General features: G+C 44.9%; 1 protein-coding gene across 1 annotated transcript in view; it reads right to left on the bottom strand.

The window, feature by feature from the left end:
- Nucleotides 1-26,120, bottom strand: part of SDC2 (syndecan 2) — a 271,610-nt gene that overhangs the window by 101,778 nt on the left and 143,712 nt on the right. The window lies entirely within an intron of this gene.

Raw genomic sequence — 26,120 nt, 5'->3', positions numbered from 1 at the left:
GCACCTTTGACGAAACAAACGCTTCATTGCTCGTCAACGGCGTTAAAACACACAAAGCCAACCAGCCGCGTTGCCGGGGGAGTCCTTTTAACTTTCTGTGAAGTCCCGGCGTTGAAGGTTAGTGTTTTGTCAGTATTCTGTCTAGACAGATCTTAGTATTATTGTTGGGCATGCATTGTTTCGTCTCGCCGACGCTCAGTTCAGCTAGTTCAGCGCATTTGCCATCTCACCTAAACTGAACTTTAAAAATAGCTGCTCTGCCCAGGGCCGTGAGGTATTGCTGTGGAACTTTTGTAACAAAAAAACCTCATGAAATTGATTTATTATGGTTTCTCCACGCTTGATGGGAAATTAGAAGAAAATGTACATGTCGGAGACTGGTGAGACTTCCAAACAGATGTAGGGGTTTAAACGCATTGCCACTTTTCTCAGAGCCTAAATCAAGCGCCACTGGCCATGGAGTGGGCAGAGTTCGTGTTCATTTGGTGGACATCCCACTGGCCCTGCCCCCGACTCATTTTACACCACTATCAGCCATCCCACCTGTGCAATAAATACGCTAAGAATCAGGTCAGTGTGTAGAAAAGATATATTTATTAATACATTGGAAATGTAATATTTGCACAAATAACAAGACAAGCCACCTTACTTTGTGGCCCAATTTGAAAACACCAGTTGGTATACGATAACACAGATCCAAGGCTCTTTAACCCAACCACATGTACAGTTTTCCTTTTTGGGTTCTTTCCCCCCCCCCCCAACCCTGGTTAAATAGAAACACAGGTCTATAGTATACTCGAGATACCCGGGTCCCTCACAAAGTACTCTTAGTACCAAATTGTGCAGCACCCTGGACGTGACGGAACAATTTAAATTCCCAATATACTTTGCATGAGGTTTACTTTAAATAACATGTGGCACCTTAAAACATGACCGGATCATATGCGTGGCAGTATACATGAAGTTTAATTTGAATAACATATAACACTTTTCTATTGGCATAAACAATTACACACAGCACTCTTTTTTTTAATACTTTTAATCAGGGATTTGGCTCGCTCTTTAATTTGGCCAGACACTTTTCGGCCACAGCACAACATCAGATATTACAGTCAACACCCCTGTGCTTTAAGGCAGGGCCTGGGGAATGGTATACAGTTAGGAATTTGTTTTTATAAGTACACCACTTCCCTTTAGAGGATTTGGAGTTGGTCACAATAAGGTAAGGGATACCCACTTATTTTAAATGACTATTCTTGATCAGCACTTTGAAAGAGAGCAGAGGTTTCAACCCCCTTCCCCCCCCCCATCCCGCCAGCACACACCGCGTTCCTGGACAATATGGGAGTTAATAAAATTATTATTTGGTAAAAATGCTAAGGATCTACTTGGTCTGCCCACCTAATCAATACAGGGAAGATATTGAATCAAGCAGATACCCACAAGACTTGGTTTGGTTGGACAAGTTTACTTCCATAGAATATCTCTGGGTTTTGTGCTCAGGAAAATACATCAAGGCTTGTGCATAATCAGGGGAAACATAGGGACTTGATAAGATGGCCTCTCCAAGCTCAGTCACCCAGAACCCATCCCTTTATTTGCTTCTTCAGGTTCCCTTCCGATTTTAGTCCTCCTCCTGGTCTAATCCACCTCCCAGGCAATGTTGGTTCTCAATTTTTCCAGCAGTTCCCACTCAGATGATTTCCGACAGCTCTCTCAATTTCCCATTGTGTGTCTCCTTATAAATCTTTAACTGCAACCCAAAAATATCCAAATTAGGAGAGATTGGCTCATTGGCTATTAATTATGACTGGACATCTGTTTTCCTCCCTTTAAACAAAGCCTAGCCTCTTCTCTTTGGATTGGTTCATTTAGTTGCTATGCCTCATTGTTGGGAGTTTATGACTCTACCCCTTTGAATTGTCTACATGGCATTTGTTTTTAATTTACAAAATAGCATCATAACATGTATATATGTGTGAATTTGTCTGACCATACCAGACTTCAAGGAATCCCATCAGGTCTATATGCCTGCCGTGAAAGGCTGTTGATGATGATGATGATGATGATGATGGGACCTCCTCTCCCTCCTCGGTTAGATCAGGATCTGCAGGGTCTTTAAGTTTGGGTGCAAGAAGGGAGAAAAGGATCCTGGACATGAGGAACCATGGAAGGCTCTGGAGCATGCGGCAATGACGGAGGAGCTTGTGGCTTCAATGGGAGTGGAAGGAGAAGAGGATTAGGGATTTCCAGAGGTTTAGGATTAAATCTCCTTGAAAATGCCCTTGAAGCACTCCCTCATAGGATCAAAATACATGTGTGTGTGGAGCTTATGAAAGAAAGCATCTACAGACTGGTGTGATCCCTGTTGTTGAGGACTAAGCCTTTGAGGTGGGGTAGACCTGGACGAGATTGTCTAGACATCCATGTCTCAGTACTGCTAGGGTGCAGCCGACCCCTCCCATGGCCTCCGTAGTGTAACCACCAACATGGGGTACACTGAAAAGGAAATAATTTACTGGTCGATGTTTCTTCTCGGAGACTACCTCCCGAATGTGCTCAGGCGCTACCTGATTGAAGACTTCTTCCCAGCAATGAAGACGTCGAGTGAGGGTCACTGCTGAAAGTACTTCACAGGTGAAGCACTTGTGCCACCAGTTAACGCGGGCCGAAACACTCCAAACAGAGTGCAAGAGGATCCGGCGCCGAGTAGCTTCGACTACACGACGTGGAGGAGACAAATCCCTTTAGACCTGGCTCATGCGGACAAAAAAGACCACAAACCAGCGACGAGGGGAAAGAATTCTGACATAAGGAAAAAGGGTGGGAAAAAAGTACCTACTGGTGCTAAAGCTTTTGGCCCGGCTGTCCAGAGACAAGGACCGGAGGAGCGAGGCCCGGAGGTGGGGCCCGGAGAAACAGAGCCTGTGGCCACACATGCACTCAGGCCCACGACACAAAAGAACAAGTTACTTTCTTATCTGGTAACGTTCTTTCGATGGGATGGTCCGACGACGTATTCCATATCCATGACAAGTAATCACCACAGCTGTGCTGCTTCGGAAACTTTTTTCGGCGTCTGCGTCCTGTGTCGATGGCGTCAAATGGGACTTCTTTAAATTGAGGGAGAAGCCCAGCATGTGAAGGGAGTCGCAGGTGACGGACAGATGATCCAGGACTTGCTCGGGAGAGCTCCCCCTGATCAACCAATCGTCCAGGTAGGGGTAGACGTGAATCCCCCCTTGCCGGAGATGCGCTGCCACCACCACCATGAGCTTGGTGAAAACCCTCGGGGCGGAGGTCAATCCGAACGGCAGGACTGGAAACTGAAAGTGCAAGTCTCCAACAGCGAACCTCAGGTACTTCTTGTGCTTGGGATGGATCGGCACATGGAAGTAAGCATCTTTGAGGTCGAGAGACACCAACCAGTCCTGAAGCTGAAGGGCCTGGAGGACTTGAGAGAGAGTAACCATCTTGAACTTGTCCTTCCTGAGGAGTTTGTTCAAACCGCGTAAGTCCATGATGGGTCTCAATCCCCCGTCTTTCTTCGAAATCAAAAAATAAGGGGAATACCATCCCTTGTTCCTCTCCGCTACAGGCACCAGTTCTATGGCGCCTTTCTCCAGCAGGGATTGAATTTCCTGCGCAAGGAGCGGATCCGGACTCTTCAGCCTCTTCCGAAAGGGAAGACAGTAGCCGTGGGTTATGATCTCCAGAACCCACACATCTGAAGTAATGGCACGCCACTCTACAAGATGCTGCGCCAGCCTTCCCCCAACCGGCAAACCATGGGACATGGCCTCATGACTGAGTGGTAGCGGCTGCGGCGTTACCTGAGGGCAAAGAGGCAACTGCCCGAGTGGCCTTGGCACTACGGGTACCCTGTCGTCCACCTCTGGTACCCTGCGTTGGCCTCTTTGACTGCCAGCTCCTCTCGCTTTACTGAAGGACGAGTAATAGCGAAAGGAACCACCCCTCCATTGCTGTCCCCTAGGATGAAAAGGCAGAGGTTGGCGAACTGCAGCGCCCAATGACAAGGTGTTCACCGTCAAAGGGCATGTTGAGGAGCCGGGACTGCACATCAGGAGCAAACCCCGACTTCCGCAACCACGCAAACCTGTGTATCACGGTGCTCACCGCCATGGACCTGCTGACGCATTCAGCCATGTCCAAACCCGACTGAACGGACTCACACATGGCATCCTTACCATCCTGGACCATAGCAAGGAAACCATCCCGTTCATCCCCTTCGGGAATATGTTCAGCCGCTAACGCAACACAGTTCCACAGAGTGTGTGTGAAACGAGACAAGGCACATATGGAGTTGGCCGCCTGAAGCGCCATACCACCTGAAGAAAACACTTTCTTCGCCCAGCCATCAAAACGTTTGTTGTCCCTATCAGGAGGGATGGTAGGGTACGACGCCTGCTTTGCCGGGGCCGTGGCCGCCTGCACCACCAAACTCTCCGGAGTGGGGTGCCTGGTAAAGTAGCAGGAGTCGCTACTGGCTGGACGGTATTTTCGCGACAAGGACCTGCCCACCGTCGGGAGACTCTCCGGAGCAGTCCAAGCCGCCGCCACCCTTCTCTGTAGAGCCATATGAAACGGCAGTAACGGGTCAGTTGGGGGACCAACATCAAGGATGTCCGTGAGATCATCCTGCACAAACTCCCCTGGGGGAGCAGACCATCCCAAGTACTCGGAGACCCTAGCCATAAGGCGCCGGTACGAAGAATCGGCATGAGAGCCAGGCTCGGGCCTACAAAACTCCACCTCCGGAGAGGTGTCCAATCCACTGGCATCATGCAGTGACTGCCTCAAATCGACTATGGCCCGAGACCATCTCATCTGGAACCTGACTAGGAACCAGACCAACAGAATCCTCATCCACCTCCAAAATATATTCCAGGTGGTGAAAAGAAGGCACCCGAGAGTGCTTGCTCTTAACCAAAGCCTTCCTAGGGGGTTCCGACACCCCGGCCACGAAAGGCGTCGAGGACGTCGAGTGAACAGGCATCGGCGCCGAGAGGATCGGCGTCGACGTCGAGTAAATCGGCGTCGACGTCAGATGCAGCGCCGCCACCATCGACGGCGTCGACACAGTCCTCGAAGCCGGAGCGTTGACGGCTTTGCCAACTTCCTCAGAGCCGGAGCCTCGAGAAAGCCTGTCGATGCCCTCGACGCCTCAGGCATCGATGTCTTCCTCGAAGACATCACAGGTGCACACGGTCTCGAACGCGTCGAGGACCGGGACCTGGAACTGGTACGTCGAGAACGAGTCCCCTTGTCCGAACGAGACCTCTCCCGTGACTCGTGTCGACCACTCTTGCGAGCGGTGTCTCTCGACCTCTCACAGCCGACCCCACTCGGGGGCGCGGACGGCTTAGTACCCTACGACTCGAGAATCGCCAGCATTTTCTTCCCGAAGGAAGCCCATTCCTCCAGCGTCGCACGGCTGGTGGGGTAAGCGACGTGCCGGGCAGAGTCCTCAGAAGATGACCTGGAAGACGACCGCTGTCGGCGCTTCCGAGAATGCCTCAAAGAGGCCGAGGAGTGGCGAGACCGACTCCTAGAAGGAGACCCACGAGACTTCCGACGACGACGCGGAGAGTCACCTCTTGAATCATCAGTCGAAAGCCCCGACTTCGACTTCCGGGGCTTGGACACCCGACCTACCGACAACTTCTTCTTACGTTCCCGTAAGGCTTTGGACGTGAGCGACTGGCAGTCGATACAGTCATCCGTGTCGTGGGCCTCCCCGAGGCACCAGAGGCAGGCGTCGTGCGAGTCCGTCACCGACATCTTGGACCCACACTCCCCGCACTTCTTGAAGCCCGGACGCGGGGTCGAAGACGAAGTAAAAGACATCTTCTAACGAAGGATTTTCTCACCAAAACGAACAAGTTGAAAGAACCGAGAAGAACAGAACTCCAAAGAGTCGAGGCGTAACCGAGATTCACGAAGCAACACGTTCGCAGAAAAAACAGAACTGAGGCTACAGGCGTCGTGCGTCCTACTTATCACATCGGATGACGTCGGACGTCGGGGGAGGTCCTCAACGACGGCGCATCGACGCAGGACGCAGACGCCGAAAAAAGTTTCCGAAGCAGCACAGCTGTGGTGATTACCTGTCATAGATATGGAATACGTCGGAGGACCCAATCCCCTCGAAACAAGAGAACATTTTTGTATGGTGCTACAAAAAGCTCTGGTCCCGTCTCAAAGGACAGAATGTCTCACAAGTATAGAGGAAAGGGGACGGGACGTAGGAGTACAATAATATTAGTTTAGGTTACAACAATAACACTCCATAGATTGTCATAGAATCAGCAGCAAGAGGACATCATCTGAACGTATAAAGTTTATGTGAGGAAATATTACAAAGGTTAAACTAATTATTCTACAACAGGTATATTGTAGGAGTGTGCAGAGTTATGTTTATTATTTGTTGACAATGAAGAATCAAGAAAGTGAGGTTGTGTCAACCCACATGGGAATCTTGACATTTTAAAGCAGGTTAAGTAGATATAAATTATCAAGGAATTTTGATTTTTCTATAGAATCATAATCAAGTTAATAAACCAATATAGTACTGGTTTTAGGAAAACGTAAAGTGGACTTTTCCCCTGATGAAGAATATCAGAATATTTGAAATGCTTTGGGAAAACTCTTTAAAGTCCTTCCATACTTGAAGAAATTGGAAAGGAAATTCTGGAATGACATTTTTATGTTTAAAAAAAGGTTTATTGCAATAGTGTTAGAAAATGTGAATTTGGTCTTCACCTCTTTATAACTGTATATTAATTTTTGAACAAAAACCTTTTTCTTACCTACATAATAAATTAAACGAACTTTAATGAATGTTTGAATTTCGATTAACAATCATTCGGATGCTATTATATACAGTTAAAGGAAGAGATTTGCTCTCAAGCAGGAGACCACCACCAGGGATGTGGTTGTTGGTTCCTACTTTGGCTTTGTGATTTTCGGTTTTGACTAGAAAAACTATTTTTCGTCTAGCACCGAAACGTTATTAAATTATTTCGTTTTTTTCACTTGAATTCAAGTGCACCTGTCTCAAATATTGGTTGAAAAAACGAGTAAAGTCACTGTATGCCAACTTGTAATAAAAAATGTCACTGCATACCTTGGGTCTGGTGCTACTCTGTCAATAGGTCCTGGACAATATAACACAGTTGGAATAGTTTTCCTCTATGGAATGAGGATGTGTTTGCAGTCCATGCCCACTGCGCCGTTTTCGTACAATTGCCTAGCTACCCTTACATCACACATACTCCACTTGTCACCACTGTGCAGTGCGACACTACCCGTGCTCTCATCCATCACCAGGCCATTATTTGCATGCATGGATTCTCTCAACATCCCCAAATACCCAGACTTCAATTCTCTATTTTTCACAGCATTTCTTGTGTCATAGTATTCCATGCCTTTCCTTCTCTCTGCAACGCCTCACCCATCTTCTCCCTAATGCTTAATGCTCGGGGTAGCCACAACAATTTTAATTCCCCCTCATCAGGACAAAAGCGTAGCTCCCCCTGTGATAGAATGAAGAGTGCACCTATGCACAGTTTTGGCCTCCCTTATCGCCTCCCTCTGATGTTACTGGGAGCTGCCAACTTTACACATCCCTTTATGAATCTATTCATCTTCCCCATCAATGTGGAAAGGACCAATACATTCATAAGGGTTCTTAACCGCTCCACCAGCTCCTCTGGGCTGTACCCTTCATCCCTTCCACCATTTGGTTGCAGGATGCTGAATCAACACAAAGGTGGACAACTCGAATGCCCCTTTATGTGGTCCTTGCAGCATATCGAATGCTACGCCTTCAATGCGCCCAGAGCATTACCATGTGACTCATTGTCGGCCTAAGAAAGAGCGCTTCTGCCTCCCCTGTAGTGTTTACAAAACTGGCTCCACATCTATAACTACATTCTGGTCAAGATCTATTGTCTCACCCTTATATGTGTGTATTGATTGCGCCCCCGTCTCAATAATAAAATGATGCCTTACATACACCCATCTCAAAGCTAGAATTAAGATTTTGGCTCCTAAAACAAATAAGGATGATATAGTGCTGTACTATCATAATCAGCTATTTGATAAACTCATCTCTGGCGAGGTGAACTGTACACCATAACCACTAAGAATCTCCAATGGAGGCCCTTTCCCCTCAAATATTCTCCAAAGACATGTTTTACCACAACAGTGGTGACTCCCACGTATTTCCTAGTGTAATCCATCAAGATTTAGGATGAAGACGTTTACAGTGCTCAATGATTCGAATGAGCCAACAACGTCCATTACCACTTTTCACCACATGCTGTTTTGAAGGGCTTTTGACAGTATGGTTTGGAGTCACATTGCTTGGTTTTTTCACGGTTTCACATGGGGCGAAGCTGCAAAACAATCTCTTCTGCTTTCCCATACTTAGCTAGCCAACAATAGTTATCTCCCAGTACCCTTTTGGTCATGCCCGGGTGACTTTCATCGGCTAGGTCTATTACGCTTGCTCTCCTCTCCACGGTTCTGAATGCTCTGTGGATAAAATTCAGTTTTACTACTCGCCACATTCTCTTCTTGGCGAAATCAATTATGGACTGGAATGGAATACAAATAAATCTGCTGGCTATCTATTCCTTCGCCTAAAATATCATTTCTACTAGCTGTATAATATTGATCTTCCCTTTTTACAATGAATGTATCCTAATTCTTGCTTATCACCCATATTCAGAATTGTTGAAGTGTAAATGTTAATACGCTTGACCCACTGATGTCAAGAATTGCACTTCCAAAGTTGTACTATCTTTGTTTTGGAATGCCATCAGCAAGGGTGTGCAAGCCTGAGCCTTTTTGATTTTTGTAACCCAAAATGATGCTGGTAATTCCACCTCACAAAGATCAGCTCTGCTAAAAAGGCTCACGTTCATAATGCTACATGCAGAGCAGTGTACGAGCTACTGACATTCACAGCAGTCATCTTGCATTTTGACAACATGGCAGTTACAAAGTAACATGTGAATTCTTGCAAACAGTCTTCTGGAAGCCACATTTCCAACAGCCCTGGGCTGCCCTTAAGCAAGGGCAACCGTGATCCAATTGCATAGAATTTGTGTAACCCAAGACCTGGCGGCAGTTGATTAATATTTATGAGCACTATATGGGTTGATAGAATACCCTATGGGAATATACAGTTCTACTGGTCAAAACCCTTTTCTTTTTTTGTCATTTTGTCAGGTTTCTAATAGCACTGCCTGAGGATGAGTTTAAGTCAAACCAAACCATTTGGGTTCAGACTTGGAAGTTCTTTGTTTTCGCTAAAGGGCAAGTTACCTTCCCTGGAGAAGAGTATATACCTCCAGGGGGTAAGGAGAAGAGAGATGCTTCAAGGAAAAGCCTTGCCAGGACAACAGAGAGATCACACCAGGTTGGTGGTAATCACTGTGGTATCCGAGTCAAGGAAGATAGGGGAAAGAGAGGAGTTAGAGTAGCCTAGGAGAGAAGCTAGAGTCAGGAGAAGGGTCCAAGCATCAAGAAGTTTTAGGCCACTCGCACTTCCTGTGCCTCTCTCTCCACTTCCTACAGACCAAGCACTCTAGGATTAACAGCGCCAGGATAAGACTTGTCACAGGAGCCAGGACTGGACCCTTGCAGAGCGTGAAATAGACCAATGAGCTGTGGAACAATAAGTATAAGGGGGTGAGAATTACCCCCTCCCTTCCCTTAAGGTGAATACTCTTAGGACACAAGTAGGATTTAATTGGAGCCTTATTGGGGTATCAGTCTGCTCAAGGCACTCTGCCACTGAGGTGAAGAGAAGGACCTCTGAGGACGGACCAAGATCTTCCCCCTCACTTATCCCAGAGGACCATTTGGGGTGACCTGCTGTAGAGACAAAGCCTGCCTGCTGCCTGATAAGGATTTGCCCACTGGAAGTTGCAACCCCGTGCCAGGGCTTTTTGGCAATCTTCCTGGCTAGAAAGGGCAGAATGACTCACCTTTTCCTTGGAGATCTTGGATGGAGTCCCACAGCAACCCAGAAGCAAAGTAACTGCCCTGGTTCGGTCTCCCATCTCTAGCCGTTTTTGAGCAGACATGACCATACTATTTTGAGTGGCTGCAAGACACTGAGAACTACCTTTTTCACTCCGTGCAATTCGAACAGCTTTAAACTACTTTTCGAGCGGTCCCGACACCAACTCGACCCTTTATTTATTTTTACATTTGTATTGCGCACCTAACCCGCAGGCAACTGGGCGCATAGGCTTAAGAATATGGTTACAGGTAATACATGCTGAAGCAGCGTGGTTAAATGGTGCATGCCATATTGTGTTGGTTTCATGCTAATAAACTTAAGAATTTGGTTACAAGTAATGCAGATCATAAAACGTGCATGCTTAAGACTGTGGTTACAGGAATTGCAGGCATAAGAAGATGGATACATATTTAGCAGTATTGGGATGTTGGTGTTTACATATTCCACAGGCTTAAGAGTTTGGTTACAGGTTATGCAGATCACATATAATGCATACTTAAGAATTTAGTTACAGTGGCTGTGGGGTCCAGGTGATACAACTGCTGGCTTTTGTTGCATATAAGGACTAAAGAGTGTGGTTGTTTGCCTAGTAGTGATTAACATGGAAGGGTGTAGGTCCTACTAGATTACTTGCAGGTGGGGTGAGTGTCTCTAGATGGCCTTTGTGAAAAGCCAAGTTTTTCGTTTTTTGCGGAAAGATAGTAAGGCAGGATCCAGCCTTATATAGTTGGTGGCAAGGCGTTCCAATAGTTAGCAGCCATGACGGGGAAGCTTGAGCCCCTGCTTTTTGTCTTTTGAATCTAGGCTTAGTTAATTGGCCGAGATAAGCAGTGCGTGTGGGTGTGGCAGTTTGTTTTTTTGTTATTGGACAAGGGAGATAACGAGAGGCAGAGTTAGAAAGACATTTGTGAGCTAACGTTAGTACTTCGAATTTATTACTGTCCTTCACTGGAAGCAATCAGCTGCATACCGGCTCGACCCGCTTTGGACACGGTCTTAACCCATCCGGGAACACTGACCCAACCTGTCTCAATGCGGACTGGGCCCACAAGGAAGCACCCACTTGACCCAGCTGGGCGATTGAATTTACCTATCTCGACCCCATCTCAAACTGCGCAAAAGCACTTAGAAGCCTGTCTCGACACAGTCGAGCTCCAAGAACCAACCTGACATGCATTTCTAGTTGTCAACTCGCCCAGGCCTGGTTTTAAGGGCCGTAGTGACATTCAAGACTTCACACCTTACATTTGTAAGACCTATACTTTGAGCTAGAACATTGCTGCAGGGACTATTGCTGGAATACCCCAGAGCCAGAGTGCCCCTTTCATTCTGAAGTCTGCCTAGTCCGTGTCTTTCTTCACAGGGGTGTGCAATTAGTGTTATTATTTATTTGGATTTTGAGTTTAATTAAAGTCTCCTAGTATGTTAATAGAAGCTCGTTTGGACATTTTATTTATTTTGGTATCGCAGTACTATTGTTTGGACACTTCTTTGCTAGCTGACGCCCCTCCTGAGGAGTATATAACCTGCCTTCGGCTCACGTTACCATAAGGGGCTAAGCATGTATACCGGTTTGGTTGTGCCAGTTTCAACTTCATTAATGAGTTCCTTTCTGGTTTAGTAGTGTAGGACCGAGTAGTAGTTTACAAGCCACTAGTCACCCCTGTACTCCTGCAGAGCAGTACTCCTTTCGTTCCAATTGCATTACAAATTTGTGTTTATTTTTATAATATATTTTTGGGTTTTCCTCAGGACTCATTGATATTTGATCATAGATGATTCATTTGTAATAAGAGTGCGGACTGGGCCTAGAAATACTAGTTCCCCTTTTCTGGATATCAGTGTTTTCATCTGCTCTTAACAGGGACTTTATTCTCTGCAGCAACCCTAATCATAAGAATGTGCAGTCTTTCCATATTTCTTTAATGTGTTCAACATATTAAACCTTCAAATGCTGATCCATTATTCCCCCCCCCCCCACTGTCTGCAGATGTGTGCGGATGCCATGGAAAAGCCTTTGGTGGTAAAAGTGTACTTGCGCACATGACTCCCCACATCAAGGTTTTAATGTGTTAAATACATTCAAGGATCAAATGACAAAAGAGATAAGTTACTTCTCTTGCACCGATCACTTGACTAAGAACTCGTCCCTATGCCCTTGTTCTGTGGCATCTGCCATTAGGATTAGTTTGGCGCACGACTTAAAACATACGAGGGGCTGTAGAAGCACCATTGATCTTGTCCTTTAACGCATGGAATTCAACCTAGCCTTCACTCAGAAGAGACTAGGCGTACACCTTTCTTTAAAAGTTCTTACTGGCATTATTTTACATGAATTTCGATTAATACTACAGTAAACTAAGCAAAAAACACATCAGTTGATGCTTATTGCGGTGGCTGTGCACTGGTAGCATTGGATCTACTAGGTCCTTCTTTGGATTAGGAACTTCAGCACAGATAACGTAACATCTGTGGCTTCAAGTTTTAGGGTACGCCCCCTCTTCCTAATGAGAGCAAGTACACCATGGAGATGGGCATCGAGTTCTTCCTCTTACCCCACTAACAGGCTATACTGGAAGAAGTAAACTCCTGGGATCCAACCACATAACACTTGTAGCAGCCACTGGAAAACCAATGGCACTGAACCCAAGCCAACAATCCTGCAATGGTATCTGAAAATTACCAGCGGCATCACAAATGAGTTGCTGTGGCCGGACTGTTCATTTAACTATTGGTTGGTATGCCGAGGAGAGCTTGAGAGTGGAAAAATGCTGTCCGCTAGCTTGGTAGCCAACATTTGCATATATTGGGTAATGGGTGGAGAGCTACTACTCATGCACTAGCATTCAGGACCATTAGACTTGCACACATGAGCAACATGTTGGGTTTGTAAACATGGAGTAGTCATTATCTGCTCTTGCACAGTTTCATGAGTACTTTTTGGAACGTGTCCTTAACCCCCCACTTGCACCTGGCCATCTCAATACCGGATAACATCAGAGAGCACCTCCAGGCATTAGGGCTCGCCCTCTGTTACAGGAAAGGGCCTTCTTCTCCTGCACAGAACTATGTAGTAGACCCTTTCCCCATATTAAATGACTGTCGTGCTCTTCCTAACACTCACAGGCGCTCATTGATTACCGGTTTACTTGAAAGGAGCTCGGTTTTAAGGCCCTGTGATAAGGTCTTGTTTACAAAAGGTTCTCCCTACTCTTCTCTTGAATACAGTAATAAGAAGGCCTTTGGGAACGATGGTAAAAGGCCAGCCTCTGTCCAGGAGCATGTTTAAGTCCTTCCCATCTATACTTATCAAGTTGCGTGCACACATGCAATATTTGGGATGTAGGCACTGTACTAGTGTTTGCATTACAATGCCCTACGGATGCTTCCGGAATTGGATTGAACATGTAAGTGCTTGTATCCGAGTACTCCACAGTTGCTCCAAGTGCGAGTGTGACATGTAGGCACTATATAAAGTACCCAGATGGTGGTGCTTGGTCTAAGCGCTACTTCTTAGCATAGCTCTACAGCAGCGCCGCGATCCAGTGTTGCTTTTTGGTGTTATACAAAATCTGAGTTACTGTATGTGGAGTTACTGTATGTGACGCAGGCTGTCAGCGAGTTGCATGGTGTTAAGAACAATTTATGCAATTCGAAGATTACTGCTAGTGCCATGATGCACTGCAGGGTGCAGGAGGCGCTTCAGCAGTAGCACGAGGAGTCATTGTCTGCTAGTGTTCTATGTGGATTCCAGCCCTGAAAGCAATGTTGCAATAGAGTTTGAATGCGGACGAATGAATTTGAATGTTTTTTCGACGTGTATGCTAAACCTGCGCATAGGTGCGCACAATTTGATGAATACGTTCAAACGTTTGCAGTTCATGAGAATAAGTGCACTGCGGACACACAGTTCTTGTTCTCGGTCATCTCTGTAGTGTTGTTGTATTTAAGGTTATTTTGCATTCTAAAGGCTTGTTGATCGATTGAGACACTCGTTTTCAAAGGGTAATTTTTAAGCGGTTCCTATCAGCCGCTCCCCAGCCCCATGTTCATTGCAGACGAGGGCACTTAAAAAACACGGTCACTTCATTAAATGAATGATCACCAGCAGGTTGGTGCCAACATGTTCCCCCATCCATTGTGGGAACTATGCAGTATACATTACACTAGAAAAGTGGTTAGGCAAGGCGCCTTTTGTCAATCACTGCCAGGAGAAAGTCTGAATCGCAATGTCGGACTCTTCCACTTCTTGCCATCTAATAGTAGACAGTGTGCCCGGAAAGCATAGCTAATCAGGCATCTATCGTTTCTCTTGGCTATTACTGGAGCATATTTTTTCTCCCCTGCAGAATCTTCAGCATGACCCCCCCCACCCCCGCACACCACCCCTTACTTCGGCCTAAATCACTCTTACCACAACACCCTTCTCTCCATATCAATAGCATAGACCATGCTATTGCTGAGCTCTACCAACCTGGACATATTACCTGCATATTATAAGCTTGGATGTCTTCCCTGACACAGCTTTCGCCATCATAGCATGATTGGACGTATGCACCATCCGCTGATCTCACAAGTATTCACCCACTGGCCCTGCAAATTTGCATGTGGCTATTAATCTCCTCTGTGCCACAATATCTCGTCTATTGCCTTGCCCTCAATTTGCTTATGGAGAAACAATCTGTTCCATTTCAGTGCATTCTTGTAAAAATAGATCATGTTTTATGCTATTTGGCTACTAAAGCTCGTTTAGCATCAGTTGAGAATGTTAGGATTTTGTGGATTCTTTGCTTAGTTTGGTAAAAAATACATTTTACTTTTTTCCTGACTATTAACACCTATATTGATTGTCTACATATGTGTCGACATCTGGATTGTTGACCACTTGGAAGAGATCAGTAATAGTTGAGAATGTTAGAACCTTGTGGATTTCTGCCCAAGTCTTTATCTTTACAAGACTTATTTTTTGTTGAACATGTTCGGGCTGACACAAAATTTCAATATTCTTAATCATCTCTATGCAACGAATCGTGCTTATCGTAAACTTTCATATGTGTTTATTTTTCGGCATAGATTGTGATTTCAAATTCTTTATATCATTTATGTTCGGGATTTTTCTATAACTTCCAATACTTATCCAATATCATGACCATACACGTTCCAGGCCCTTGAATGTACTGGCTAACCACAACTGCTTTACCTATACTTTCTAATTCATTCAATTATGTCATAAACATTATATTCTGTTTCCCCGAGCTAATTGGTACAGGCGGACTATGAATCTTGTCACAAATGCACAAATGATTTAAAGGTGATTTACTTTACGATTCAGTATCCTGTTTTAGTGCAATTGTAGTTTGGGTAAGATCAATTTCCCCAAGAATACAAATTATACCTACAGTAATTCGTAACATCTTACACATTTTATTGATCGCTACATCAAAATTGCGTCTTCACGCCATGTCAACATGTCGTCATTATGTTGATAACGCTTTGCATATGGGAGCCATTCTTGGTCATGTCTTTAATGGCATTTTCTTGTTGAACGCAGTTTCATCTCTAGAAGACTCCACTGGCCACAGGTAACCACCACTTGATCCTATTTCTTCAAGGTTCTATCGACCTTCAGAACTAGTCATGATGAAGGGTAATACAGGGTTCATCTTTTTCTCTTATATAGGCCCTTTACTTATTGAGTTTCATTTGGACTTGGACATACACTTAGAAGGTAAGACATACTTTTCACCATTTTCGTTAGCGTACATTCTGCTCTTGGGTACAATGTATTGAATTGTTTTCTCTTAATTCAGATTGCCATATAGCTGTGAATTTGGGATTGGCAGAGAACAAATACAAATATTCGTCTTAAAAGTATATTGGACTTTGAAGATATGAATAGTCCCACATTATTTAATGATGGTTTGCATTTTAGTGTTTTTTTAATATAATTTGAAGTCCTATATAGTTATTTTTATCTTGTGTCTAGATCTTAATCTCATTGGAACAAAGTGGCTGGTTTAAATCCACTGCAACAAAAAATCGTATTGAGCTTACATTCCTTGAAGTTCTTTGGCTTCTACCATTTTGAATCATAAGGTAAATTCACCTTTTGGGTTTGATTCTCAAAACCTATTAATATTGCATTATACCGATCAAACAATTGTTTATTGTTCATTTGAATTGTGCTTACAGATATAAGACTGTTCGCTCCTGAAGAAGGGACTTGTGCATCCCAAAACGCATTGGGCAGTATTTTACAGTTTTTCTCAAATAAACCAGTCCAACAAAAAAAACGAGGAATGGACATTCTCATAAAACAGTAGTTACTTTGATGATTTTACATGTTATCTAATTTTTTTTTCTCAACAAAACAATGATTATTTCTACATATATTTACAGTAAATTTTAGTTGAAAGTTTGGCTTTCTTTAGCTTGTGATAGAGTGCCGGGGACTGGAGCATCCTTACAGTTAGGATACTTATTTTGTTTCTTGATTATCCAATCTCCCTACCAGGATTGTGGGTTCTCCTCCACACCTTAAGCTGCCATACAGTTTTGTTATGACTTTTCATGTGAACTCCTACACCATCCTCTACTACATTGGTGTGCAGTGTTCTGCATCTTTTGGTTAAAAAATCAGTACCTCTCAAGAACTATGTTCATCTTGCTCCTAAAACAGCTCTTCTCCTTGTGCAATGCTTTGTCATGCTTGGTGAAATACCTTCCCCCCCCCACACACTCTGATGGTGCCATCCACATGGGGATGTATTTGCAAACAAAGCAGTTGCCGGCACTGGCCAGAACTAAAATTCTAGAGGCCGGTCTGGTGAATAAATTTGTGACATCAACGCACTCTGCTGAAAAGACACGAGGGCAGACAGTCAAGCACAGCATCTATTTTGACAAAGCCGCTGTGTTGCTCTTCGATCGAAAGGCTTGCAGGTGGAGCACGGTAGGACTTGGTGCTTGCGCCTCTCTTGTGGTTTAATAATAGTCATTCTCTTGCATGCAAAGGTAGATGCGACATGCAAGCCGGTTTCTTGAGCTGGCTGAGAAACCACGCTACTCTACACCTCAGACATGGGTACCATTCCCCCAAACCTACACTGTGTGAGATTATTCAGACTTCAGGCAGTCACTCTACTCCTCCGACAAACTTCCAGATCCAGAGATGGGTTGCTTTTTGTCCCACCAACGGCCCCCTAAATGTGCTCCCTCTACCACTTTTTGGGGATGGCAGATTCCACTGCGCTAGTTTCTTTACCAGCCTCTAGGTTTCAAGTCTTACCAGTCTACAATAATTTGAAAATACAACCAACGAACCTCAGAAGTCACAGATACAACCGCAGCCCGATTCAGATTGCATACTGATCACTTGATATCCTGGTGGATGGGGAGCTGTGGACCTACTCCTCACCACCATTACAAATAAAGCCCAAACTCCAGGTTCTAGGTATAAAAGTACTGCAACGGAAAGCACCCATCCACTTGGTTATAGATCAGCAAATGTATGGTCCCTGGAATTCAAAGGAAAACATTCTCGTCCCATGCATGTATGGTCCCTGGAATTCAAAGGAAAACATTCTCGTCCCATGGCACATCAGTGTGTCATGTGAGACAAGCCAGCCCAGGTTATAGATAACTAAGTAAATACTACAAAATACATGGCCACTGCTCAGTTCAACCGAAAACTTTAATTGCCCAAACAATTCATCTTTCGTGATTATTTGGTCTACACCCATTTGTGATGTGTCTTTGGAAGCAGAATGGGGAGGAGGTATCTCATAGGAAAAGTTACCAAAGTTGAGCTATAGAACAAAGCAGGTGTAAAGCTTGTGTTTTCCACGTGAGATGTGTGCAGTCTTGATATGCAACCTTTGGATGACGGATTACCCTAGTTATTATTATTTTTTGTATTTGTCATTCATAGAGCGCTTTACTCTAAAGCGCTGTACAGGAAAGAAGTTACAGTACAATAAAATGCAGATTGATTGAATTTAAAAAAATTCATAGGAGAGATTTAAGACGGAAGTAGAGAATTCCAGTGCAGCGGGGCAAGAAAATGAACGGAATCGAGATTGGGCACAGGGAGGGCGAGGGACGGAGAATAAGAAATGAGATTGAGAACGAGCGAGAGAATAAAAAGATACTAAGAATGACATAACTGGGTGCAAGACCATAGAGGGATGTAAACACAATACAAATAAAATTAAATTTGAGATGAGAGGAGAAGGAAAGCCAACCAAGCGAGGAAAGAGATTGAGAAATTTAATTACAAAAGGGATAGCGGATACAGAAGGCGAATGGAAGCGTTGAAGAAAGACTTATGTGGGAGAGAGGAAGACCAAAGAGAATAGTGGAACAATCAAAGAGGTGAGAAAAAATAAGATGTGACAAGGAGTCTGGTTGCACCAAAAGTCAGAAAAGAACGAGCGTTACGAATATTAAAACGATGATAACGCCAAGAGCAAGAGGTAATAGAAATGTGATAAGAAAAGGATAGGTCAAAGTAAAGAGAGATTACGAGCAGTGCTAGAAACAGATAGCAAAGAAGGAGGGAAGAAGACAGAAGAGGGAGGGGAAGGCGGGGTGTTGTGGTGGCAGGGCAGAACAGAACTTCGGTTTTAGACTATTCCAGGACAAGAAAATTATCAGACATCCAGGACCTGATTGCAAGCAGACAGGAAGTTAAATTATCATGAACAGCTGATGAGAATTAAGAAAAGGAGTGAAAAGTTGTTTATCATCAGCATAAAAGTGGTGTGAAATCACAAAGCATGAGATATTCGCAGCAAGAGAAGAAGTTTAAAGAGAAAACAGAAAGGGGCCAAGAACAGAACCTTGGGGAACACCATGAAGAACAGGTACAGTGTCAGAGGAGGAACCAGCCCATGAAACAGATTAAGTGCAGTTAGAGAGATAAGAGCAAAACCAAGCAAGGACAGTCAGCAAAACCAAATGAAGAAAGACAAGATAAAAGTCGAGTATGATCAACAGTGTCAAATGCAGCAGACAGATCCAAAAATATAAGGGAAGAATGTTTCGTGTAGCGGGCAGAGAGCAAGGAGTCACATACAGAAAAAAGAGCAGTTTCAGTTAAATGGCAAGGATGAATGCCAGACTGAAGAGAAGGAAGGATTGAATTATCTCTAACAAAGGTAGATATCCAAGTATAGACTAGTCGATCAAGCAATTTAGAAAGTTAGGGAAGAAGAGAGGTTGGGCGGAAGGGAAGGGTCAAGAGATGGTTTCTTCAGAATAAGAAGGATTATTATTATTATTAAGGTATTTGAGCGCGGTCCTAGCTTTGAGAGAACAATGGAGCACTTTACAGAGGTATGCAACAGTACAGATATACAGCAAGGGGTATGATACAGAGGAGCACAGAGGAGAGCTACAGCTGTACAGGGTGGCAGGGAGGAGAGGGGCAGATGACGTCCAGCTAGTCAGGTGGTGCAGGGGGTGACGCGATGGTCTAGGTGTTGAGGAGGAGAAACTCTTTGAAGAGGTGGGTCATGGGTTCTTTTCTGAATTGTAGGAGCGTGGGGGTGAGTCTGATGCCGACGGGAAGGAGGGTCTATAGTCTTGGGGCATAGGCAGAGAATGCTCGTTTTCTGGTCCTTTCCTATTTGCAGGGTGGATTTCGAGTCTGCACATGAACTGGCTGCTGGTGGTACGCTGTCCGCCGGAGATGCCGAGTTTCTTCACAAGGTAACTGGGCGACTTGAGTACGACTGCCTTATAGATGATGCAGCAAGACTTGAAGGTGATTTGTGCGTGCAGTGGGTGTCAGTTAAGGTCGATGAGGGCCGGGGTGATGTGGTCGTATCTGTGTAAACCCCTGATGAGTGCTACGATGTGTAGGACACTCCACAGGTGCACAAGGGAGGGCGAGGAGGGCATTGCCCCATCCAGGTGGGATATTTATTTAATGTATTGGGTATTTATAATGCGCCTATACACAATATTTTTGGATAGGACCAGTGCTTGAACGGTGGATCTAAAGCTGTCCAGAGGGAGGAAAGGCTCTACAGGAGGGGGAGCCGATACCAAGCTGTCTGACTTTTCTTAGCTATATGTGTCTTGAAGAAGGCGAGGGGTTTGTCGATGTGGAACCTCAGTGGTGAGCTCTGGTGTGAAGCCCTCCGGGTTCATGGTTAATGGCCAGGTCTGTGTGTCTGGATGTTCGGTGTTGTTGGTGAGGAGTAGGAATTCGGTCTTGTAGTTGTTGAGCTTCAAGTATGCACTGGATATCCAAGAGTGGATTAACAAGAGGCAGGTTTTGAGCCTGTGAATGTCCTTGATGGAATCGATCTTGAAGTATGGCTTTGTGGTGTCCAGTCATTGAGGGGAGGATGGAACCCTGTGGGGCTCCACATGTGACGGGTAGCATTGGAGATCTAGAGGAGTTCATCTGAACAAACTGCGGTAGGTCTTGAACCAGCGTAGGTCAAGATTGCTGATCCCCATGCACCGATGTAGGGTGTCTGTGAGTTATACACACTTAGAGGGAAATCAGTTATACTAGAGGTAGTCGGGGAGCAAACCTGACATATCTTGTTAGAAAACAATAGACTATAATAGCTCCCGTACCTAATAGAGGTTTGGACACTTAGTTTCCTGGTTGAACATAAAATATCACACTAAAACATGATGTAGAACAGTAACGCTAAGAAGTTCACGGAAAATACAACCTGACTTCATTATTAATTCGATTAAAAACAATTTTAATACAAAGCATATAAGGTTATAAAAACATACATATAATAATTTAGTCAGTAAAATAGTTAACAATACGACCAGTGCTGTTGAATAAAGTGCTGTGTGCGAATCACCAAAAAAGTGCTAGTAAAGTACAAAAAACGTACCCTGACTAAATCTAACTTCCAGGTACATGAGAATTCTAGATTTGTCAGGTACTTGTTTACAATTTTAGTTTAGAAACTGTAAAAGAAAGCAACCTTTGACTTGTTTTGGTAAACAGAAAAATCCACACAGGATACAATGAATGAGACCTATTTTTGTTGAATGTCTCAAAACGTGGTGCTTTGGTTACAAAATACCTTAAATGCACCTTGGCGGGTTATAATTCCTTATTCAGTTACTTAGTGTTAGTATCTGCAGTAGCCCTACATGTTTCGTTCCTGTAGTCCTTGGGATTGGTTATAGGAACTTCTTCAGTGGGATGTGGAAGCTGAGACAGAACTCGTCCTCAGCTTGAGTCAAGATGGAGGCTTGATAGAACTGGACTTGTTCCGGTTGTTGCGGCAGCGTAGAGTCCTTAATCGTAATAGTAGTGGATACGTCTAGATTTGTAACTGTTCAGTACTTTCTAGGTACTGCCTAGGTTCATAATGATGCAGTCCCCAGAGGTGTCCCTGTAAACACACAAACAATAAGCTTAATATTCTCTAATCCATAGGTGCTGTTAGCCTACACATTTCACAAATAGCAGTAAGGCAAGTGCCGCCATCTATGTGGTACTGTAAATGGGCTCTCAGAGACTTACTTAAGACTTCTTATTAATGTCGTAAGTCTTGAGTCTTCTGGTGCAGAGGTATAGTCTCAGGGTGAGCAGAGTGGGTAGAAAAGTGGACTGGTAGAGTTCTGTAAGAATAGAGAGGAAAGTAGTATTACTACATAATGCACACCGGAGACCGTTGATACATTAAAGGTCCTGGCGTAAGAGAAAGGGTGGATCCTATTATAAACGGAGCTATTCCTGCCCTGGGATGATGTAAAATTAAAGCATCCCCCATATTAAGATAATTGGTGACGAAGGCCAAGGGTAAAGTGAAGGCAACGAGGCTCGCTAATGTATTAGTTTAACAATTCTGATATACCTTAAACGGTGATATAAAGGTAAAAATCGCCAGATTGTAGTACGGTAAAATAAATATGGAGTGCAGCACACGTTCAAAAATTGCCTTAGATACAGAAGTAGACGACTACACGGCTGCAGGTCTGCTGTAATCGTGTACAGCGTAACAGGTGTCTGCGAGTGCCTGGTGATCTAATGTGTAGAAAGCTGCAGAGAAGTCGAGTAGAAACAGGAGGAAGGGGTGGCCATCTTGAAGGATGTTGAGGGCATCGTCGACCACCTGTATGGTTGCCGTCTCTGTGCTGCATCTGGCTCTGAACCCGGATTGGTAGGTTTGGAGGAGATTTCCTGGTGTCTATGTGTTGCTGCAGTTGCCCGGCTATGCTTTCTAAATGATCTTACCTAGGAAGGCAAGCTGGGTGATGGGACGATAGTTCCCTGGGTTGTCGGGATCCAGAGTGTGTTTCTTTAGTAGATGATTGCCCCCATCTTTAGGGTCGATGGGAAGGTGCCTTGAGTTAGGGAGCTGTTGATCATCTCCAGGTAGGGAAGGAGAGCTTCTGCGGGGAGGGTCTTGAGGATGGATGCAGGGAGGATGTCTGTATACGCTGTGGCTTTGAGGGTGCCAGGGTTTCTACCCGGTCCTCTGTAGAGTAAGTCTTGAATGTTGTCCAGGGTGTAGATATTTCACGAGGAGGGACTTCGGGTGGGTCTATGTATACAGAGCTGGTATCTATCTATGTGCTGGCAAATCTTGCTGATTTTGTTGATGAAGGGGTCGATGGCGGTGGATTTTTCGATGACGTGCAATATGGCAGGGTCGGGTAGCTGGTTGATGCAGTGCTTGACCGCTTTGAAGAGGACTCTGCTTTTGTGGTCAGCTTCTGCTGTGGCATTGTGAGCGTAGGATGCCTTGGCTGTGTTGATTAGTTGTCATCCGGTTGTTCGGAGTACCTTGAGGAGCACCAGGTCGGATGCAGTCCTGAAGCAGCAACTGGTTTTCTCTCAATTCCTGATGACTCTTTTGCTGAGGTGGAGTTCTTGCGTGTACCAAGGTACTCATGTCAGGAATCCAGGCGGTACCTCCTGTTCTAGTTTGCGTTCTCCCCGCGTTTGGGATTCCTGTGCTTCAAGATCAATCACACATGCAAGTTTACGGTTTCTTGCTAAACACCACTCACATGGTTTATCACGGCAGAGCGTTCGCTATACTACGTTATTAGCAAGGAAGAAGCCAATGCCTTTCCATATGCGGTGGAAGTTACCTTGGAAACTGGGGCATAAACATCAGTGTATCACACGTAACCGGCACGTTCTAGTCATGTGACTTACGGTCTTATTAGCTCCTCCTTGCTCATGGTTCAGTGCTTCTGATTTTGCTGAAGTGTGTTACGTCTCGATTTTGCCTCGGTGAACTTCCTGGTTTTCTTGACTTTAGCCTGTACTCTGGACATCCTTCTGCTTAATCCTTGTCTGTTACAAGTTGCTTGGATTCATTTCTGCCTTAGCCTATGTGAACTTTATTCCTGTGCTTCGATATTGTTTCCTCCTGTGTCTGCCTTACCTACCTGTTGCTGAAGTTTCCTTTTCCCTTCGGACGTCTTCATTAACCCTGGTCATCTTCAAGTCCTTCGGTTGCTGACGCGGAACGCCTTACGATTGCTTTTGTCTACTCCTTGGATTGTTTTCTGTCTGACCCGTTGCCAACCCGGACTGTCTCACGGACTGGTTTCTTCCAACTTGGATCCTTACCTTCCAGCGCATCGCAGTCTTGCAGTTGTCCCACGTTTACCCGCTACGTAGTAAGTCCGGAAGCCCTTCTCCTCATAATAGCCCGGTACGGACTAGAGACTTCCTTTGTACCTAGAGGGGGCTGTGTGAGGAGCGTCCTCGTTCTGACAGGTTTGTCCCTGGACGTCAAGGCCAATTAGGCGTACGCGTTCCGTCGGGTATAGTCCGGTCATCGCCCTGGTGTTTCCTGAACTTACATGTAGCCTTCCACTGCACTGCTGTACTTGGAAAACCGCCTCATATCCACCCACGGTAAGGTTACTCCGAGTGCAATTCCTTATATATTTAGTCTGCCTTACTCTTTCAGTAATCTTCAATCTATACTTTCTTGTTTGTCACTAGATGATTCAGAATTCTCCTGACACCTGTTGAAACACACTCCATTACTCACAACAGCATAAGGTTCATCATTAACCCAATTCAGGTGGAATTGGATTTTTTATTTACTTGCATATTGTTTACTGAGAAAGGATTGTTAATAATTATGAATTCCTTTCCGGTTCTAGGAGGTCTGCTGCATGTGTTTGGGTCCATTCTTCCAAGTAATAGATCCCTTGGTATTGGTTATTCGTACCATACACAGGGTTATATTACTGGGTAAAAATCATCAGCTACACTACGTGAGCAATATTCCAGGCTACCTCTGACAACTAACAGTTTTGGTTTGCAGGTGCGTTGTTTCCGAGGGGCGTGTCGGTTGATGGAGACTGAGAGGGTGTCCTTGACCGCTTCCAGTAGAGGCTTGCAGTTCGGTTGGGGGTGTTCGATCCATGTGAGGTGGAGGTTGGTGAGGTCTGCCATGAAGGCTTCTACTGGGAAGTTCTTGAAGGACCTGAAGGTTTGCCTGATGGGTTTCTGCTGGGATTGATTGACTGGGGAGGTGTGCATTAAGTTGAAAGGTAAGGCCCGGTGGTCAGACCAGTCAAGCGGGAGAGGAGATGATTAGGTTGAGGTTTCTCATGCATGGGTCTTCCGTGTGCTGTGAGAGCCTGAGGGTGTTGAGAAGGGCAAGGAGATCGTCCCTTCATGGATTGCCTGGGAGGTTGAAGTCACCTATGAAGATGTTGCCGTGCAGGAGGGATGACCAGGTCGGTGAATTCTCTGATGAAAGCAGTGTTCGGTTTGGGTGGTCTGTAAATCAGATGGAAAGTGACTATTTGTCAGGAGAGCAGGAAGTGGAAGGCGAGGACTTCAAAGAAGCCAATGTTGTTGACGTCAAGGCTGGTGCAGGGCCACAAGGTCTTGTGGATGACAGCAGGACCTCAGTGTGTCTTGCATGGCCAGTCTCTGTGTTCGATGTGTAGCCATTGCGTACAATGAGCTAAACTCAAATGCAATCAATGGATTCATCACTTCAGGCTGCGTAAAGTCACATGTTGAATAGAGTAACCAAACTATTTAATTAGAGTCCCTAGTATGAAACCTTTTCCAACTTTATTTTTACATGCAAGAGGGAAAATAATTTTCTACCAAGACTCATATTTATTTAGCATCAAGCCAATTAATTAATTATCCTTGGGAAAGTTGCCATACAGGATCTTGTCTGCTAGTTCCCAATAGTTAAGATTCATAACTTTCTTTGGAAAACTGGTGAAAACTTGAAACTGAGCGAGACTGTGAAACTGAAATAAACGGTTTAAAAGACCTTAAGACGTTATCTTAACTGGCGAGTTAGAGAAATGGGAGATTCATCTTCAGGCGTAAAGGGGAGGCTACCGGGGCCAGGAGTATTTCAAATTGAGGGTGTAGAACGGGCCAAACCTTCGACTGGAAGAGGACAAATTACCTATAGCTGCTAACCCTGAAAAACCTTCTATGGAAATTACAGGTCCAAGCTGGCCCCATGAAAAAAGGGTCAACTTTATGGGTTGAACTAAAAAAAAGCCAACCCTTTGCTTACTAGGACTTGTATTTGTTATTTTCTAGAAGTATGGTTTTACAAGAACCAGCACTCAAAGCCTTGAAGCTAAAAATCTCGAACCGTGGAAACGGGAAACTGAGGACCTGGGATGTTTAAGCAACTACGAAGCAATTAGCGTGAGGGCTCACAAATGTCATCCCATCTATAACTGGCAGAATATTGCCATATATTGCACAAAACGTCCATTCCTGTGGACCGGCCCCATGTTTAGCCAGTGTCCTGGCTGCCTTAAGCCTCTTGTCAATGAAAAATCAGCCTGCCTGCCAGGATGACTCTGGGCATGCCAAGCCATTATGGAAACATCGGGTACTCTGAAGCGTCCGCCCCTTCCCTCCATGTTGGTAATGTTGACGGAGCCAGTCTGCTTTGATGTTAAGTGAAGCTGCCAGATGAACTTACATCAGATGTCAATCCCTCTGTGCAACAAAGCCAGTTCACCAACCAAACAAACTTTCACTTGGCCTCCCCAACTCTTTTTTTTTAACTTAATGAGTGGCTTGGTAGTTGGGATCCTTTTTTCCTAGTTTTTT

The sequence above is a fragment of the Ambystoma mexicanum genome, chromosome 5q (genome assembly GCF_040938575.1).
Source record: "Ambystoma mexicanum isolate Mex_15411 chromosome 5q, UKY_AmexF1_1, whole genome shotgun sequence".
NCBI classification, from domain to species: Eukaryota; Metazoa; Chordata; class Amphibia; order Caudata; family Ambystomatidae; genus Ambystoma; species Ambystoma mexicanum.
The sequence above is the reverse complement of the archived record's forward strand: the minus strand, read 5'-3'. Positions and strand labels throughout refer to the sequence as shown.